This window comes from Salmo salar, chromosome ssa15 (genome assembly GCF_905237065.1).
Source record: "Salmo salar chromosome ssa15, Ssal_v3.1, whole genome shotgun sequence".
In the NCBI taxonomy this organism is placed as follows: domain Eukaryota; kingdom Metazoa; phylum Chordata; class Actinopteri; order Salmoniformes; family Salmonidae; genus Salmo; species Salmo salar.
Window position 1 is genome coordinate 103,178,243 of NC_059456.1, and position 20,695 is coordinate 103,198,937.

The following is a 20,695-nucleotide window of genomic DNA, read 5'->3' on the forward strand; positions in this document are numbered from 1 at the left end:
TAGGCCTGTTGGTAATTAATATTCATGGTTGCCATTGGTAATTCATGTAGGCCTGTTGGTAATTAATATTCATGGTTGCCATTGGTAGTTCATGTAGGCCTGTTGGTAATCGTAGGTTGTCTGCAGTGTGTGTTTTCTGGACGTAAAAGCGCAGCATCAGCAGAGTAAGGGCTCTATTCAATCCGCATTGCGGAAGTTCAGCTTTACAGCGTGATTGAAATTTAAAGGCAGTGTTCGTGCTTTCAGAGGAGACTGTGTTTACGTTGAACGCTACATATGTCTGCTCAATCTGAAATGACCTTCACATTTCTATTATAAAATCTGTTATGCTTCTGCTTGAATAAAGCCCTAGGACTATCCTACGCAGAGACCTTGGGAGAATCTCAATTGCATATTCCTTGCGTCCCTCCCTCCCTCCCCTCGCTTCGTTCTCAAAACCCATTGGAGTGGAAGGTCAGAGGGGGAGGGGGGCCTCTGGGTTTCTCATCCAATGGGTTTTGAGAAGGAGGTTGAGGAGCGAGAAAAGAGGATGTAATTGAGTTTCTCCCCTAGAGAAGGCTACCAGAGTCATGCAGATTCTACCACGATTACATATTTGCCAAACTATTTATAATTCCTGTAGCTGCTGGTCATTGAAGATGTTTTCTGGAAAAGTAAACGCTGAATCAGCAGTTTTGCTCCAGAAAATCCAGTAGATCTATTCCTACGTGTAGTGAGTGACCTCCACTGTAGTCCATCCATGAGGGTGCAGAGAGATGTGAACAACAGACATTAAAAAGTGAAAACTATCTGAAGGGAAAATAGTACATAGGTTTTTAGAGATAAACATCATACATTTACTGACACAATATACGTCAGCTTAAAGCTCCTCCTACAGTCAGTCTTTCAGGATCTTTCCACTTTTGTTGGTTTGTATTCTGATATGCTTCTCAATGTTTTAGAACTATATGACCCCCCCCCCATGTTTTGTCCCTCTGTTTGTCCCTCTCACTCTGCTCCTCCCCTCTCCTCCCACCTATAGTGTGTGAGTAGATTCACTCTGATGGCCTCTGCCTGGGCTGGCTGAGCTGTGCTTGTTGGAACATGCCTAGACTTGTACTGACTCGCCTGGCTGAGGAAAGAGAGAGCCTTGAGCCCTGCCCTCAACAGTTTCACCATGCCCTGCTTGAATTGACCCTCAGGCAAACAAACAAAACCAGCAGAGTGGCTCAACACTGGCAGTTGACTGTCCTGGTGGACATTCAGAGTGGACGGACACACTGGACAGAACCAGAACAGGACCTTGGATCTTCAGCTGTACCCAGTCTAAAATCTGTCCTCAATTCTAACACTACTTTACTGGTAAGTCTGATGTTTAATAGATACCCTCTTGAATGGACTTATTTTAGCTTAATCCTACTGTAGGTACCTTCTACTAGCTCTCTCAAATAACTCCCGGTCTCTTACTTCTACACTATTGAAAAGAGTGGTAATGGTAACCTACTGTTTCACTAGCATGTAGCTATAGTATATAATGGTAGTCTACTGTTTCACTAGCATGTAGCTATAGTATATAATGGTAGTCTACTGTTTCACTAGCATGTAGCTATAGTATATAATGGTAACCTACTGTTTCACTAGCATGTAGCTATAGTATATAATGGTAGTCTACTGTTTCACTAGCATGTAGCTATAGTATATAATGGTAGTCTACTGTTTCACTAGCATGTAGCTATAGTATATAATGGTAGTCTACTGTTTCACTAGCATGTAGCTATAGTATATAATGGTAGTCTACTGTTTCACTAGCATGTAGCTATAGTATATAATGGTAGTCTACTGTTTCACTAGCATGTAGCTATAGTATATAATGGTAGTCTACTGTTTCACTAGCATGTAGCTATAGTATATAATGGTAGTCTACTGTTTCACTAGCATGTAGCTATAGTATATAATGGTAGTCTACTGTTTCACTAGCATGTAGCTATAGTATATAATGGTAGTCTACTGTTTCACTAGCATGTAGCTATAGTATATAATGGTAACCTACTGTTTCACTAGCATGTAGCTATAGTATATAATGGTAGCCTACTGTTTCACTAGCATGTAGCTATAGTATATAATGGTAACCTACTGTTTCACTAGCATGTAGCTATAGTATATAATGGTAGTCTACTGTTTCACTAGCATGTAGCTATAGTATATAATGGTAGTCTACTGTTTCACTAGCATGTAGCTATAGTATATAATGGTAACCTACTGTTTCACTAGCATGTAGCTATAGTATATAATGGTAGTCTACTGTTTCACTAGCATGTAGCTATAGTATATAATGGTAGTCTACTGTTTCACTAGCATGTAGCTATAGTATATAATGGTAGCCTTGTGGTTCTTGTGTCAATAAATCCCACAGAAAGAAACAAAGTAACTCATAAGTTATTACTGTGTCATTACCATTTGACCATGTAATATCTCAGTAAATGGTCATTTTTTATCATAAAATAAGTGCATTTATACAGCGAGTTAACAATTATACACTTCTACCCTCTGGACTGTCCTCTATGAATGACTCAGCATTGTCATATTTCCTTTTGGCTGGAGAAAGTTTATGAATGACCTATCCCCCTGAAAGAGCAAAAGTAAGTCAATGGACAATATTACTAAAGAATTAAAAAGGTACTTATTTTCTCTGCTCCTCTACCTAGCTCTTGGGGATTCCCCTTCACAGTGAAACCTCCTCTTCATCAGCCGAGACAGCAGGCATCCTCCACTAACCTACCAGCTGCCACAGAGGAAACACAACGTTCATCAAGGTGGGAAGCAGGCAGACTTGGGTAAGAGACACTATTCATTTTCTATTTGTGTTGCATATAATGAACAGTGATCTGCCCTTTGATGTAGGCATATAGAAGGAATAAAAGAGAACCCATCTAACAGATGTAATATTCAGTAAGTCCTGTAGTAACTCATTATAGATCAGATATGTGTAGTCAGGATCCCTGGATGTTTTTCTCACCTCTCCAGACTATACAAGCAGGTAGGTAGTTACTGAGGCAACAATGTTAGTGTTTTGTGGTAACGAGGAGTGTTGAAGCTCCCGAGTGGCGCAGCGGTCTAAGGCACTGCATCTCAGTGCTAGAGGCGTCACTACAGACCCTGGTTTGATTCCAGGCTGTATCACAACCGGCCGTGACTGGGAGTCCCATAGGGCGGTCGTCCGGGTTTGGCTGGGGTAGGTCGCCATTGTAAAATAAGAATTTGTTCTTAATTTAACCTGGTTAAATAAATAAAAAAATAAAATAAAATAAAGCTTGATGCATGTGTCTGAGGTAAAACTGTTGAATTGCAAACACAAGCCAAGGTGAGACAGTGAGACAGACATATTGTAGTGAGAACGCAGCCCTATTCAATCCATATCGCCGATGTTCAGCTTTATAGCCCGATTGACAATTAAAGGCGACGTTCCCTGCGGTCACGGTAAACACTAAGTATGTTCCCTGCGGTCACGGTAAACACTAAGTATGTTTCATGTTTCCCTGCGGTCACGGTAAACACTAAGTATGTTTCCCTGCGGTCACGGTAAACACTAAGTATGTTTCATGTTTCCCTACGGTCACGGTAAACACTAAGTATGTTTCATGTGGTCACGGTAAACACTAAGTATGTTTCATGTGGTCACGGTAAACACTAAGTATGTTTCATGTTTCCCTGTGGTCACGGTAAACACTAAGTATGTTCCCTGCGGTCACGGTAAACACTAAGTATGTTTCATGTTTCCCTGCGGTCACGGTAAACACTAAGTATGTTTCATGTTTCCCTGCGGTCACGGTAAACACTAAGTATGTTTCCCTGCGGTCACGGTAAACACTAAGTATGTTTCATGTTTCCCTACGGTCACGGTAAACACTAAGTATGTTTCATGTTTCCCTGTGGTCACGGTAAACACTAAGTATGTTTCATGTTCCCCTGCGGTCACGGTAAACACTAAGTATGTTTCATGTTTCCCTGCGGTCACGGTAAACACTAAGTATGTTTCATGTGGTCACGGTAAACACTAAGTATGTTTCATGTTTCCCTGCGGTCACGGTAAACACTAAGTATGTTTCCCTGTGGTCACGGTAAACACTAAGTATGTTTCCCTGCGGTCACGGTAAACACTAAGTATGTTTCATGTTTCCCTGTGGTCACGGTAAACACTAAGTATGTTTCCCTGCGGTCACGGTAAACACTAAGTATGTTTCATGTTTCCCTGTGGTCACAGTAAACACTAAGTATGTTCCCTGCGGTCACAGTAAACACTAAGTATGTTCCCTGTGGTCACAGTAAACACTAAGTATGTTCCCTGCGGTCACAGTAAACACTAAGTATGTTTCATGTTTCCCTGCGGTCACAGTAAACACTAAGTATGTTTCCCTGTGGTCACGGTAAACACTAAGTATGTTCCCTGTGGTCACGGTAAACACTAAGTATGTTCCCTGTGGTCACGGTAAACACTAAGTATGTTTCCCTACGGTCATGGTAAACACAAAGTATGTTTCATGTTTCCCTGCGGTCACGGTAAACACTAAGTATGTTCCCTGCGGTCACGGTAAACACTAAGTATGTTTCATGTTTCCCTGCGGTCACGGTAAACACTAAGTATGTTTCATGTGGTCACGGTAAACACTAAGTATGTTTCATGTTTCCCTGTGGTCACAGTAAACACTAAGTATGTTTCATGTTTCCCTGTGGTCACGGTAAACACTAAGTATGTTTCCCTGCACTAGTGCCCTTTTCAATGATGACCTCATGTCTGTTCTTTTCTCTTCATCTGTCTATTCTTCTCCTCCCTCATTTTAAAATTTAACTAGGCAAGTCACTTATGAACAAATTCTTATTTACAATGAAGGCCTACACCGGCCAAACTCGAGCCAATTGTGCGCCGCCCGATGGGGAGTCCCAATCACGGCCCAGTTGTGATACAGCCTGGGTTCGAACCAGGGTGTCTGTAGCGACGCCTCTAGCACTGAGACACAGCGCCTTAGACTGCTGCGCCACTCGGGAGTCCTCGTACAGTCCTCTGATCTGTCCGTCCATAACCCGACACTTCCTAATAGAAACAGCTTTCATCAGTTCTGTCATTTCCATAAGATGTTTAAGATGAAGAGATGGTTTAAAGGCATCATCTTGAGTAAGGAGAGACACCATCTAATAGGACAACATGAAGTGTAGCTGGTGTGTGGAATATGGTATCTCAATAATCTATAACATCTTTTTGTTGACTTTGTTCTCAGCCTGAAGAATGAGACGGGAGTGTGACTGACTGCCAGACTGTTGTGTGTGTGTGAGAGAAAGAGAGAGAGAGATAGAGAGAGAGAGAGAGAAAGAGAGCGATAGTTTCCTCAATGAAATGATCAAATATACAGACAACACATTCCAATTGGCTATACTAAAACTATTTTACATCATCCTCAGCTCTGGCATTTTCCCCAATATTTGGAACTAAGGACTGATCACCCCAATCCACAAAAGTGGAGACAAATTTGACCCCAACAACTACCATGGGATATGCGTCAACAGCAACCTTGGGAAAATCCTCTGCGTTATCATTAACAGCAGACTCGTACATTTCCTCAGTGAAAACAATGTACTGAGCAAATGTCAAATTGGCCCTTTACCATAGTATCGTATGACAGACCACGTATTCACCCTGCACACCCTATTTGACAAACAAACAAACCAAAACAAAGGCAAAGTCTTCTCATGCTTTGTTGATTTCAAAAAAGCTTTTGACTCAATTTGGCATGAGGATCTGCTATATAAATTGATGGAATGTGGTGTTGGGGGAAAACATACGGCATTATAAAATCCATGTACACAAACAACAAGTCTGCGGTTAAAATAGGCAAAAAACACACACATTTCTTCCCACAGGGTCGTGGGGTGAGACAGGGATGCAGCTTAAGCCCCCCCCTCTTCAACATATATATCAACAAATTGGCAAGGGCACAAGAACAGTCTGCAGCACCCGGCCTCACCCTACTAGAATCTGAAGTCAAATGTCTACTGTTTGCTGATGATCTGGTGCTTCTGTCACCGACCAAGGAGGTCCTACAGCAGCACCTAGATCTTCTGCACAGATTCTGTCAGACCTGGACCCTGACAGTAAATCTCAGTAAGACCAAAATAATGGTGTTCCAAAAAAGGTCCAGTCGCCAGGACCAAAAATACAAATTACATCTAGACACCGTTGCCGTAGAGCACACAAAAAACTATACATACCTTGGCCTAAACATCAGCGCCACAGGTAACTTCCACAAAGCTGTGAACGATCTGAGAGACAAGGCAAGAAGGGCATTCTATATGCCATCAAAAGGAACATAAAATTTGACATACCAATTAGGATCTGGCTAAAAATGCTTGAATCAGTTAGAATTCATTGCCCTTCATGGTTGTGAGGTCTGGGGTCCGCTCACCAACCAAGAATTCACAAAATGGGACAAATACCAAATTGAGACTGCATGCAGAATTCAGCAAAAATATCCCCCATGTACAACGTAGAACACCAAATAATGCATGCAGAGCAGTATTAGGCTGATACCCGCTAATTATCAAAATCCAGAAAAGAGACGTTAAATTCTACAACCACCTAAAAGGAAGCGATTCCCAAACCTTCCATAACAAAGCCATCACCTACAGAGAGATGAACCTGGAGAAGAGTCCCCTAAGCAAGCTGGTCCTGGGGCTCTGTTCACTAACACAAACAGACCCCACAGAGCCCCAGGACAGCAACACAATTAGACACCACCAAATCATGAGAAAACTAAAAGATAATTACTTGACACATTGGAAAGAATTTACAAAAAAACAGAGCAAACTAGAATGCTATTTGGCCCTAAACAGAGAGTACACAGTAGCAGAATACCTGACCACTGTGACTGACCCAAACTTAAGGAAAGCTTTGACTATGTACAGACTCAGTGAGCATAGCCTTGCTATTGAGAAAGGCCACCGTAGGCAGACCTGGCTCTCAAGAGAAGACAGGCTATGTACACACTGCCCACAAAATGAGGTGGAAACTGAGCTGCACTTCCTAACCTCCTGCCCAAAGTATGACCATATTAGAGACACAAATGTCCCTTTGTACATTAACAATTTGCACATGGTTACAATACTGTATATATACATAACATGACATTTGTAATGTCTTTATTCTTTTCGAACTTCTGTGAGTGTAATGTTTACTGTACATTTTTATTGTTTATTTCACTTTTGTATACTATCTACTTCACTTGCTTTGGCAATTATAACATATGTTTCCCGTGCCAATAAAGCCCCTTGAATTGAATTGAATTGAATTGAGAGAGAGAGAGAGAGAAAGAGAAACAGAGAGAGAGAGAGAGACAGAGAGAGAGAGACAAACAGAGAGAGAGCGACAAACAGAGAGAGAGAGGCAGTGTGAGAGAGAGCGGCAGTGAGAGAGACAGAGAGAGAGAGAGAGAGAGAGAGAGAGGGGGGCAGTGAGAGAGAGGGACAGTGAGAGAGAGAGACAGTGAGAGAGAGGCAGTGAGAGAGAGAGAGGGGCAGTGAGAGAGAGAGGGGCAGTGAGAGAGAGAGAGAGGCAGTGAGAGAGACAGAGAGAGAGAGAGAGAGAGAGGGGCAGTGAGAGAGAGAGAGGCAGTGAGAGAGAGAGAGAGAGAGAGAGAGAGAGAGAGAGAGAGAGGGGGCAGTGAGAGAGCGAGAGAGAGGCAGTGAGAGAGAGAGCACTGTACTGACAAGCAAAGCTATTTTTATTACAATGCATGGTTATGTCAATAAATATCACTCCTAGTGAGGTGATAAAAGAACAAGAAAGAAATTGCCATGGGTTTGTTGTCAAAGCTCATACTTCCCTGGTAACAGCACAATACCTCAAACCCAACTCCCATAGAGCATGTTGAACTGTGACTCAACAGAAGAAACCAATCAGTTATGGGTAACCCAGGGCGATAAGCCATGCCACAAAAACATAACACGCCTAACTACCCTATACAGATAAAATAACAGTCTTAACTACCCTATACAGATAATATAACAGTCCTAACTACCCTATACAGATAATATAACAGTCCTAACTACTAGAGGTCAACCGATTAATCGGCATGGCTGATTAATTAGGGTCGATTACAAGTTTTCGTAACAATTACATTGCATTCCACGAGGAGACTGCGTGGCAGGCTGACCACCTGTTACGTGAGTGCAGCAAGGAGCCAAGGTAAGTTGCTAGCTAGCATTAAACTTATCTTATAAAAAACAATCGATCTTAACATAATCACTAGTTAACTACACATAGTTGATGATATTACTAGGCTAACTAGCTTCTCCTGCGTTGCTTATAGTCAGGGCGGCAGGTAGCCTAGTGGTTAGAGCGTTGGACTAGTAAAAGAGAGGTTGCAAGATTGAATCCCCGAGCTGACAAGGTGAAAATCTGTCGTTCTGCCCCTGAACAAGGCATTTAACCCATTGTTTCTAGGCCGTCATTGAAAATAAGAATTTGTTCTTAACTGACTTGCCTAGTTAAATTAAGGCAAAAAAAAAAAATGCAGTGCCTGTTAATTTATCATCGAATCCCAGCATACTTTGCCAAACGGGTGAGGATTTAACAAAGGTGTATTCATGAAAAAGCACTGTTGTTGCACGAATGAGTACCTAAACATCAATGCCTTTCTTAAAATCAATACACAGAAGTCTATTTTTTTAAACCTGCATATTTAGTTAAAAGAAATTCATGTTAGCAGGCAATATTAAACTAGGGAAATTGTGTCACTTCTGTTGTGTTCATTGCACGCAGAGTCAGGGTATATGCAACATTTTGGGCCACCTGGCTCGTTGCGAACTAATTTGCCAAAGTTTTACATAATTATGACATAACATTGAAGGTTGTGCAATGTAACAGCAATATTTAGACTTAGGGTTGGACTTAGGGATTTGAAATTTGATAGAGCAAACTTTCAAACTTTACTGTGTTTGCCAGCAGCTCTTAGCAATGCTTGATTCACAGCGCTGTTTATGACTTCAAGCCTGTCAACTCCTGAGATTAGGTTGGCAATACTAAAGTGCCTTATAGAACATCCAGTAGTCAAAGGTATATGAAATATAAATGGTATAGAGAGAAATAGTCGACGTGTCATAATTCCTATAATACCTGCAACCTAATATTTCTTAACTGGGAATATTGAAGACCTGGGAATATTGAACCACCAGCTTTCATATGTTCTGAGCAAGGAACTTAAACGTTAGCTTTTTTTACATGGCACATATTGCACTTTTACTTTCTTCTCCAACACTTTGTTTTTGCATTATTTAAACCAAATTGAGCATGTTTCATTATTTATTTGAGACTAAATAGATTTTAATTATGTATTACATTAGGTTAAAATTAAAGTGTTCATTGTTCATTCAGTATTGTTGTAATTGTCATTATTATATATTATGTATATTATATTATATATAAAAAAAAATGGCCCGATTAATCGGTATCGGGGGTTTTTGGTCCCCCAATAATCGGTATCGGTATCGGTGGTGATTTTTTTTTAATCATAATCGGTCGACCTCTACTAACTACCCTATACAGTAAGATAACAGTCCTAACTACCCTATACAGTAAGATAACAGTCCTAACTACCCTATACAGGTATTATAACAGTCCTAACTACCCTATACAGGTAATATAACAGTCCTAACTACCCTATACAGGTAAGATAACAGTCCTAACTACCCTATACAGGTAAGATAACAGTCCTAACTACCCTATACAGGTAAGATAACAGTCCTAACTACCCTATACAGATAATATAACAGTCCTAACTACCCTATACAGTAAGATAACAGTCCTAACTACCCTATAGAGGTAAGATAACAGTCCTAACTACCCTATACAGTAAGATAACAGTCCTAACTACCCTATACAGATAATATAACAGTCCTAACTACCCTATACAGTAAGATAACAGTCCTAACTACCCTATAGAGGTAAGATAACAGTCCTAACTACCCTATACAGTAAGATAACAGTCCTAACTACCCTATACAGTAAGATAACAGTCCTAACTACCCTATACAGGTAAGATAACAGTCCTAACTACCCTATAGAGGTAAGATAACAGTCCTAACTACCCTATACAGGTAAGATAACAGTCCTAACTACCCTATACAGGTAAGATAACAGTCCTAACTACCCTATACAGTAAGATAACAGTCCTAACTACCCTATACAGGTAAGATAACAGTCCTAACTACCCTATACAGTAAGATAACAGTCCTAACTACCCTATACAGGTAAGATAACAGTCCTAACTACCCTATAGAGGTAAGATAACAGTCCTAACTACCCTATACAGGTAAGATAACAGTCCTAACTACCCTATACAGGTAAGATAACAGTCCTAACTACCCTATACAGTAAGATAACAGTCCTAACTACCCTATACAGGTAAGATAACAGTCCTAACTACCCTATACAGTAAGATAACAGTACTAACTACCCTATACAGATAGCAGTACTAACTACCCTATACAGATAATATAACAGTCCTAACTACCCTATACAGATAATATAACAGTCCTAACTACCCTATACAGGTAATATAACAGTCCTAACTACCCTATACAGGTAAGATAACAGTCCTAACTACCCTATAGAGGTAAGATAACAGGCCTAACTACCCTATACAGATATTATAGCAGTCCTAACTACCCTATAGAGTAAGATAACAGTCCTAACTACCCTATAGAGGTAAGATAACAGTCCTAACTACCCTATACAGATAATATAACAGTCCTAACTACCCTATACAGGTAAGATAACAGTCCTAACTACCCTATAGAGGTAAGATAACAGTCCTAACTACCCTATAGAGGTAAGATAACAGTCCTAACTACCCTATACAGATAATATAACAGTCCTAACTACCCTATACAGGTAAGATAACAGTCCTAACTACCCTATAGAGGTAAGATAACAGTCCTAACTACCCTATACAGATAATATAACAGTCCTAACTACCCTATACAGATATTATAACAGTCCTAACTACCCTATACAGTAAGATAACAGTCCTAACTACCCTATACAGGTAAGATAACAGTCCTAACTACCCTATAGAGGTAAGATAGCAGTACTAACTACCCTATACAGGTAATATAACAGTCCTAACTACCCTATACAGATAATATAACAGTCCTAACTACCCTATACAGGTAAGATAACAGTCCTAACTACCCTATACAGGTAAGATAACAGTCCTAACTACCCTATACAGTAAGATAACAGTACTAACTACCCTATACAGGTAATATAACAGTCCTAACTACCCTATACAGTAAGATAACAGTCCTAACTACCCTATACAGTAAGATAACAGTACTAACTACCCTATACAGGTAATATAACAGTCCTAACTACCCTATACAGTAAGATAACAGTCCTAACTACCCTATAGAGGTAAGATAACAGTCCTAACTACCCTATACAGATAATATAACAGTCCTAACTACCCTCTACAGGTAAGATAACAGTCCTAACTACCCTATACAGATAACAGTCCTAACTACCCTATACAGGTAAGATAACAGTAATAACTGTCCCGTGTGGCTCAGTTGGTAGAGCATGGTGTTTGCAACGCCAGGGTTGTGGGTTTGATTCCCACGGGGGACCAGTACAAAAATAATAAGAAAAAAAATGTATGAAATGTATGTATTCACTACTGCAAGTTGCTCTGGATAAGAGCGTCTGCTAAATGACTAAAATGTAAATGTAAAACCTACATCTATATAACCTCATCTGAATCTAAGTCTATATAAGCTGTGTCAGACACAGGGGGCTGATGGTAGGCTGATGGTGTGTGTTAGTTACTGTGTCCCAGCCAGCCAGTTGGGAGGTGGTTGTTTCCCTGAACCAGAGTTCTATTCTGCTATCCTGTATTAGTAAAGGGTTACATCAAGACTAAAGCAGGAAGGAATTCTTGTTGTCATGTGGTTACCGTCGCCACGGCAGCAAGCGTCTGGCTCACACACATATACACAGACAACTGCATTCATTTAGCAACTGCAGCAAAAAGCAGGTCACGGGGTGTGTGTGTGTGTGTGTGTGTGTGTGTGTGTGTGTGTGTGTGTGTGTTATTATATCCTTGTGTGGACCTAAAGTCCCCACAAGGACAGTAAAACAAGGACAATTCTCTCTCATGGGGACATTTCCCACATCCCCATGAGGACAAAGGCAATTTTAATCTTAGGGGTTAGGTTTAGGGTTAGGGTAAGAATTAGGATTAGGGTTAGATAAAATAGGATTTTGAATGGAAATTAAATGTAGGTGCCCACGAGGATAGATTAACATGATGTGTGTGTGTGTGTGTGTGTGTGTGTGTGTGTGTGTGTGTGTGTGTGTGTGTGTGTGTGTGTTCCTTAGTCAAAATATTGGGTCTGTCCCTTGCTATTTTCCTCCACACAAAAAAATGACAGCATCCCCTGCCTAAGGTTAACACTCAGCACATGCTATAAAACACAAGTAAACAACAATTTAACAACAACTCCAACAACTCAACAACAACTCCAACAACTCCAACAACAACTCCAACAACTTAACAACAACTCCAACAACAACTCCAACAACTTAACAACAACTCCAACAACTCCAACAACAACTCCAACAACTTAACAACAACTCCAACAACTTAACAACAACTCCAACAACTCCAACAACAACTCCAACAATTTAACAACAACTCCAACAACTCAACAACAACTCCAACAACTCAACATCGCCAAAATGGGTTCCTTTGTTTCATTCCAGAGGCACATGACCACATGGCTAAACTGTAATGCTAACTCTGTGTCACACTCATAGCTGTGGATTTAAACAGTGATGTAGTCAGAGCCCTCCTCCCTTCAACTATGCTTGAATGCTTCTTCATAGGACAATGTGGTCACATACTCTGGCAGCTAGTGCTTAACACTAATTAATACTAATTTCCCCCCCTTTCATCGTTCTAGTTTAATATTCCAAGGACGGAGCACCCCTTCAGCGATCCAATATATATTTTTAATTCTTAGTTAAGAGAGACAGCCCAGTGAGCAGCAAGAATACTACAGCTATTAAGTGTGTTTGAGTGGAGTGTTGATCTCCCTTCCTTTATGCTCTTGGCAGTACCCTCCCACCCTTTACTGGTCCTCTATGTCTCCCTTCCTTTATGCTCTTGGCAGTACCCTCCCACCCTTTACTGGTCCTCTATGTCTCCCTTACTTTATGCTCTTGGCAGTACCCTCCCACCCTTTACTGGTCCTCTATGTCTCCCTTCCTTTATGCTCTTGGCAGTACCCTCCCACCCTCCCACCCTTTACTGGTCCTCTGTCTCCCTTCCTTTATGCTCTTGGCAGTACCCTCCCACCCTTTACTGGTCCTCTATGTCTCCCTTTCTTTATGCTCTTGGCAGTACCCTCCCACCCTTTACTGGTCCTCTATGTCTCCCTTTCTTTATGCTCTTGGCAGTACCCTCCCACCCTTTACTGGTCCTCTATGTCTCCCTTCCTTTATGCTCTTGGCAGTACCCTCCCACCCTCCCACCCTTTACTGGTCCTCTATGTCTCCCTTCCTTTATGCTCTTGGCAGTACCCTCCCACCCTTTACTGGTCCTCTGTCTCCCTTCCTTTATGCTCTTGGCAGTACCCTCCCACCCTCCCACCCTTTACTGGTCCTCTGTCTCCCTTCCTTTATGCTCTTGGCAGTAGCCTCCCACCCTCCCACTTTACAGGTCCTCTGTCTCCCTTCCTTTATGCTCTTGGCAGTACTCTGCCACCCTTTACGGGTCCTATATATCTCTCTCCCCTCTCACTCACAAGCTACTAGAAGGCTCCCCCATAGCACTACTGTCCTGTCAGCAGAACCTATGCCAGTGAGGGGCTGAGGAGTGTATTGTACTGTAAGGAATGGACTCTCTGCCCGCCTGCTCAAAATAACTCTGCAGTGAGGGAGGCAGACTGATAGCACGCACACACACACACACACACACACACACACACACACACACACACACACACAAGCGCAAAAAAATAAGCTCTGAATCAAAACTAATCTTTTTGTTGCAAGAGTATAAATCACGGCAAGGCTATTTTTAGTTGAGGTGTTTTTGGTTCATGTTGTGTACACTCACAGTGTACAGTGGTTCTGTGCTTTTCCTCTCCTCTATGTGTCGCCATAATAGCAGTCAGAAATGGTTCTCCCAATGCATCAGATTTGTCCCTACATAACTCATTGTCCTGGCATAGCCCCTTGCTTTCAGTTTGCAACTGTGTTACAATCAAATGAATCTTCCCACAAAAGGCTCATTTCCGTGTTGAATATAGCCTGACAGAAACTGATGGAGAGGCAAAAGGTTAACCTCTTAATGACCTTTACCAATTAATTGACTGCCATTCAGATTGTGACCTAACATGACCTTTACTGTATGCATCTGATCTCTTTCAGGAGGACTACAACACTATTCACCCTCGACGCGGAAACCTATTGAACTGACCATTCTCTGACAACATCACCAGGTCGGACCTGATAGTGGCCCGTGTGTGTGTGTGTGTGTGTGTGTGTGTGTGTGTGTGTGTGTGTGTGTGTGTGTGTGTGTGTGTGTGTGTGTGTGTGTGTGTGTGTGTGTGTGTGTGTGTGTGTGTGTGTGTGTGTGTGTGTGTGTGTTAGATTCCCTGTTGGAAACATAGCAGGGAGAAACTGTACCAACCAGTGATGATGAAGAGGCCAGTAACTCAGGATCTGCTGGATGGATGTGGCTGCTGGGAGTGTTTCTCTGGCAGTGTCTTAGCTGGTTGTTGTGAGGGAGAGAACGAAGCAATCAGCAAGTATACTGCCGCAGAAACTCTTCGCACTACGAGCCCAGGCCCCTGGAATCAGCAAGTAGGCCATTGGCCCTGGAATCAGCAAGTAGGCCATTGGCCCCCTGGAATCAGCAAGTAGGCCATTGGCCCCTGGAATCAGCAAGTAGGCCATTGGCCCCTGGAATCAGCAAGTAGGCCATTGGCCCCTGACTCTCAGATGTCATTCCCCCAGAGCGACAGAAGGAATGAGGAAGAGAAGAGCACTATTTTTAGTATGATTATTACCACTGGACTCATGTCGGATGATAGACTGATGATGCGTTTGGGATATGGTAACGTTGTGTGTATAACCTGAGTATAACCTGAGTGCGTGGTATTCTGTTTTAAACGAATGCAATCCTCTAGCGCCATCTTGTGTCTCAAATGTTAAGTTGAGCCAAATTGTGCATACATCAACACACCGATAATGTGTTGATGTATAATGAAGTTATTACAGTTATTACCGGTTTGTATCTCTTAAAATATATATTTGCAATGCTTTTTTGCAATCACTTGCTCTGGGTTATTGAAAATAAACAGAAAATATTGAAAAAAGAACTGTCAATATAGTCATGTCTTGTCTTCGTCATTCGTCATTTCCTGTTTGATCTGCACAGACCCAGGCTTGAAGACGATCTTGAGTCAAGAGAAACATTGTATGGGTGGTAGTTAGTCTAGTGGTTAAAGACAGGTAGTCTAGTGGTTAGCGTGTCGGGCCAGTAACCGAAAGGTTGCTGGATTGAATCCTCGAGCTGACAAGGCAAAAAACTGTCGTTCTGCCCCTGAACAAGGCAGTTAACCCACAGTTCCCCGGTAGGCCATCATTGTAAATAAGAATTTGTTCTTAACTGACTTGCCTAGTTAAATAAAGGTTCAAAACATTGTATATTGACTACAGTTACTTGAGTTTGTTTGACTGTCGGATCCATTTGCATTGTCCGGTTATCATAAAGCAAAATGCAAACATGGGAATATAAACAGGGAAGTTGACATTAGATATGTAATCTGCTAACATTCACTACTGGTCAAAAGTTTTAGAACACCAGTCATTCAAGGGTTTTTCTTTATTTTTACTATTTTCTACATTGTAGAATAATAGTGAAGACATCAAAACTATGAAATAACACATATGGAATCATGTAGTAACCAAAAAAGTGTTAAACAAATTAAAATATATTTCATAATTGAGATTCTTCAAATAGCCAACCTTTGCCTTGATGACAGCTTTGCACACTCTTGGCATTCTCTCAACCAGCTTCACCTGGAATGCTTTTCCAACAGTCTTGAAGGAGTTCCCACATATGCTGAACACTTAATTGACTGCTTTTCCTTCACTCTGCGGTCCAACTCATCCCAAACCACCTCAATTTGGTTGAGGACTCCAGACCAAAGGACAAATTTCCACCAGTCTAATGTCCATTGCCCGTATTTCTTGGCCCAAGCAAGTCTCTTCTTCTTATTGGTGTCCTTTAGTAGTGGTTTCTTTGCAGCAATTCAACCATGGAGGCCTGATTCACACAGTCTCCTCTGAACAGTTGATGTTGAGATGTGTCTGTTACTTGAACTCTGTGAAGCATTTATTTGGGCTGCCATTTCTGAGGCTGGTAACTCTAATGAATTTATCCTCTGCAGCAGAGGTAACTCTGGGTCTTCCATTCCTGTGGCGGTCCTCATGAGAGCCAGTTTCATCATTGCGCTTGATGGTTTTTGCAACTGCACTTGAAGAAACTTTCAAAGTTCTTGACATTTTTCCGGATTGACTGACCTTCATGTCGATGGACTGTCATTTCTCATTGCTTTTTTGATCTGTTCTTGCCATAATTGTCACGGTTGTCGTTGGGAAAGGAGGACCAAAATGCAGCAGGTCTGTGGTTGCTCATCTTGAACTTTTATTAAACTCAAAAATGAACACCAAAATAACAAAACGAACTCACGATCAACAAACAGCCTTCTCAGGCTCACATACGCTAGACAAGAAACGATCTCCCACAAAACCTACACCAAACAATTACCCATATATAGGACTCTCAATCAGAGGCAACGAGGAAGCACCTGCCTCCAATTGAGAGTCCCAACCCCCCCATTAACCTAACATAGAAATACACTCACGCGACTAAACATAGAAATACCTAAACATAAAACATAAACCAAAACCCGGGAAATAATAAATCAAACGCCCTTCAACAAACACACCACCCCGAACCACATAAAACAAATACCCTCTGCCACGTCCTGACCAAACTACAATAACAATGAACCCTTATACTGGCCAGGACGTGACAGTACCCCCCCCTAAAGGTGCTAACCCCGGAAGCACCTCAAGAAAAACAAAAACCCCAAACAACAACAAAAAATCCCCCTAAACTAAAGGGAGGGAAGGGAGGGTGGCTGCCGTCACCGACGGCACTTGTGCTACTCCCCCCCCTCCCCAACCCACCTATGCAGGTGGTGGTTCAGACTCCGGCCTATTGTCCTCCAGAGTACCGACCCGATCAGCCTCGGACCGTAGGCAGACTCCCCCTGCTCCGGATCATGGGCAGACCTCCTCCTCTCCACCCTGTATGCAGACTCATCAATTATACAGTTAATCAAAATTCCTTTTAAATTGTCAGGCTTACTCAGTTCAGGGTTGCTGCTAAACTCCCTTGGTTTTGGGTCATCGGCAGACTCTGGGCCGATGGGCCGCTCCGGCTGATCCTGGCCGATGGGCCGCTCCGGCTGATCCTGGCCGATGGGCCGCTCCGGCTGATCCTGGCCGATGGGCCGCTCCGGCTGATCCTGGCCGATGGGCCGCTCCAGCTGATCCTGGCCGATGGGCCGCTCCGGCTGATCCTGGCCGACGGGCCGCTCCGGCTGATCCGGGCAGTCGGGCCGCTCCGGGTGATCCGGGCAGTCGGGCCGCTCCGGCATCTCCGGGCAGACGGGCCGCTCCGGCGACTCCGTGCAGACGGGCCGCTCCGGCGACTCCGGGCAGACGGGCAGCCCCGGCGACTCCGGGTAGACGGGCAGCCCCGGCGACTCCTGACTGACGGGCAGCTCCGGCGACTCCTGACTGACGGGCAGCTCCGGCGACTCCTGACTGACGGGCAGCTCCGGCGACTCCTGACTGACGGGCAGCTCCGGCGACTCCTGACTGAGCCGACGCACTGAAAGCCTGGTGCGTGGTGCTGGTACTGGGGTTATCAGCCTGGGAACACGCACCTCCAGGCTAGTGCGGGGAGCGAGAACAGGACGAGTCCGACTGGGCTGACGCACTTGAAGCCTGGTGCGTGGTGCTGGTACTGGACGTGCCAGACTGGGAACACGCACCTCCAGGCTAGTGCGGGGAGCGGGAACAGGACGAGTCGGACTGGGCTGACGCACTTCCGGGTCCGCACGAGAGACAGGAACTGGAAACCCAGGGCTATGGAGGCGCACAGGCGGTCTTGATCTTACCTCCTGCACAACCCGTCCTGACTGGATGGAACTAGTAGCCCTGTACGAGCGGGGTGCTAGTATAGGGCGAACTGGGCTGTGCAGGGGGCTGATGGTTGTCGTGCGTAGAGCGGGAGTAGGGTAGCCTGGTCCTAGGAGGCGTACCGGCGACCAGACGCGCTGCGCAGGCATCCTCCTACCAGGCTGGATGTCCACTCTAGCACGGCATCTGCGAGGGGCTGGAATAACTCGCACCGGACTGTGCGTGCGTATGGGCGAGATTGTGCGCACTTCAGCAAAACACGGTGCCCTCCACTCCATACACTCCTCCATATAATCACGGGTAGCTGGCTTCTGGCTCTTCCTTGGCCTAGCCAAACTACCTGTGTGCCCCCCCAAAGAAAAATTATTGGGGGTGCCTTTCGTGCTTCAACGCCAGTCGTGTTCCTCGGTAACGTTCCCGGTCCTTACCCCATTTTCTCCATGGGCCCTCTCCGGCCATAATCTGTTCCCATGTCCATATTTCTCGTTGGTCCAACTCAATTTCCCACTGCTCCTTACAATCCACATGTTGCTCCTTCCTCTGCTGCTTGGTCCTTTTGTGGTGGGAGATTCTGTCACGGTTGTCGTTGGGAAAGGAGGACCAAAATGCAGCAGGTCTGTGGTTGCTCATCTTGAACTTTTATTAAACTCAAAAATGAACACCAAAATAACAAAACGAACTCACGATCAACAAACAGCCTTCTCAGGCTCACATACGCTAGACAAGAAACGATCTCCCACAAAACCTACACCAAACAATTACCCATATATAGGACTCTCAATCAGAGGCAACGAGGAAGCACCTGCCTCCAATTGAGAGTCCCAACCCCCCCATTAACCTAACATAGAAATACACTCACTCGACTAAACATAGAAATACCTAAACATAGAACATAAACCAAAACCCAGAAATAATAAATCAAACGCCCTTCAACAAACACACCACCCCGAACCACATAAAACAAATAACCTCTGCCACGTCCTGACCAAAGTACAATAACAATTAACCCTTATACTGGCCAGGACGTGACAATAATATGGACTTGGTATTTTACCAAATAGGGCTATCGTCTGTATACCAACCCCCCCTCCACAAATTAACTTTTAACAAGGCACACCTGTTAATTGAAATGGATTCCAGGTGACTACCCCATGAAGTTTGTTGAGAGAATGCCAAGAGTGTGCAAAGCTGTCATCAAGGCAAAGGGTGGCTACTTTGAAGAATCTCAAATACTTTTTTGGTTACTACATGATACCATATGTGTTTTTTCATAGTTTTTGATGGCTTCACAATTATTCTACAATGTAGATTTTTTTTTTTTTTAATAAAGAAAAACCCTTGAATGAGTAGGTGTTGTAAAAACTGTGGACCGGTAGTGCAATTCAAATCAGTTTATTGAAAAGTATAGAACAATGAAGATAATACTGTAGCTATAGATATAGAAGTAAAACATTTAAAACACAGGAAGAACAGCTATTTTAGAAAAATAGGTAAAATGTTCTTGTTTTTTTTAATTTACGGATAGCCAGGGGCAAACTCCAACACTCCGACATTTTACAAACTATGCATATATGTTTAGTGAGTCCGCAAGATCAGAGGCAGTAAATGACCAGGGATGTTCTCTTGAGAAGTGCGTGAATTGAACCATTTTACAGTCCTGCTAAGCATTCAAAATGTAACGAGTACTTTTGGGTGTCCGAGAAAATGTATGGAGTAAAAAGTACATGATTTTCTTTCGGGAATGTAGTGAAGTAAAGATAAAAGTTGTAAAAAAATATATAAATAGTAAAGTAAAGTACAGATACCCCAAAAAACGATTTAAGAAGTACTATAAAGTATTTTTACTTAAGTATTTTACACCAGTGCACACTCAAACTAAAGGACAACAGTAGGGCCAAATATAGTCCTTACTGCTTCTTTTTTAGAAGTCTCTAGTGCAGCTTTCCCAACTGAATGGTTTCCAGGTGAATGTTTTAAGGAGAGTCAATGAGGGGTTAATATGTCCAGCAGAGAAACTTTAGTGTTGTCCTACCAGTGTGTGACCAACATTAGCATGAGCAGCAATAGTGCAATCCGAGGTTTGCTTTCAAAATAAAAGCCCCCCCCATTGAAACACGCAACAACATTCCAAATTTGTTTAGAATTTCCCAAACTTTTTATAGTGCCGTACCCCTTCAAACATTCAACCTTCAGCTGCGTACCTCCTCTAGCACCAGGGTCAGCGTTTTTTGACATCATTGCAAGCCTGCCACACACACACACACACACACAATATGATACATTTATTAAACATAAGAATGAGTGTGAGTTTTTGTCTCAACCCGGCTCATGGGAAGTGACAAAGAGCTCTTATAGGATCAGGACACAAATAATAATATTATAATA

At 42.9% G+C, this 20,695-nt stretch overlaps 1 long non-coding RNA gene across 1 annotated transcript; it reads left to right on the plus strand.

Annotated features, from left to right (window-relative positions):
* Positions 1-1,009: 1,009 nt before the first annotated feature.
* Positions 1,010-15,411, plus strand: LOC123723981 (uncharacterized). Its single transcript, XR_006759366.1, has 3 exons — positions 1,010-1,341; positions 2,685-2,813; positions 14,459-15,411. It is a non-coding gene; the product is annotated as an uncharacterized lncRNA (long non-coding RNA).
* Positions 15,412-20,695: the final 5,284 nt, after the last annotated feature.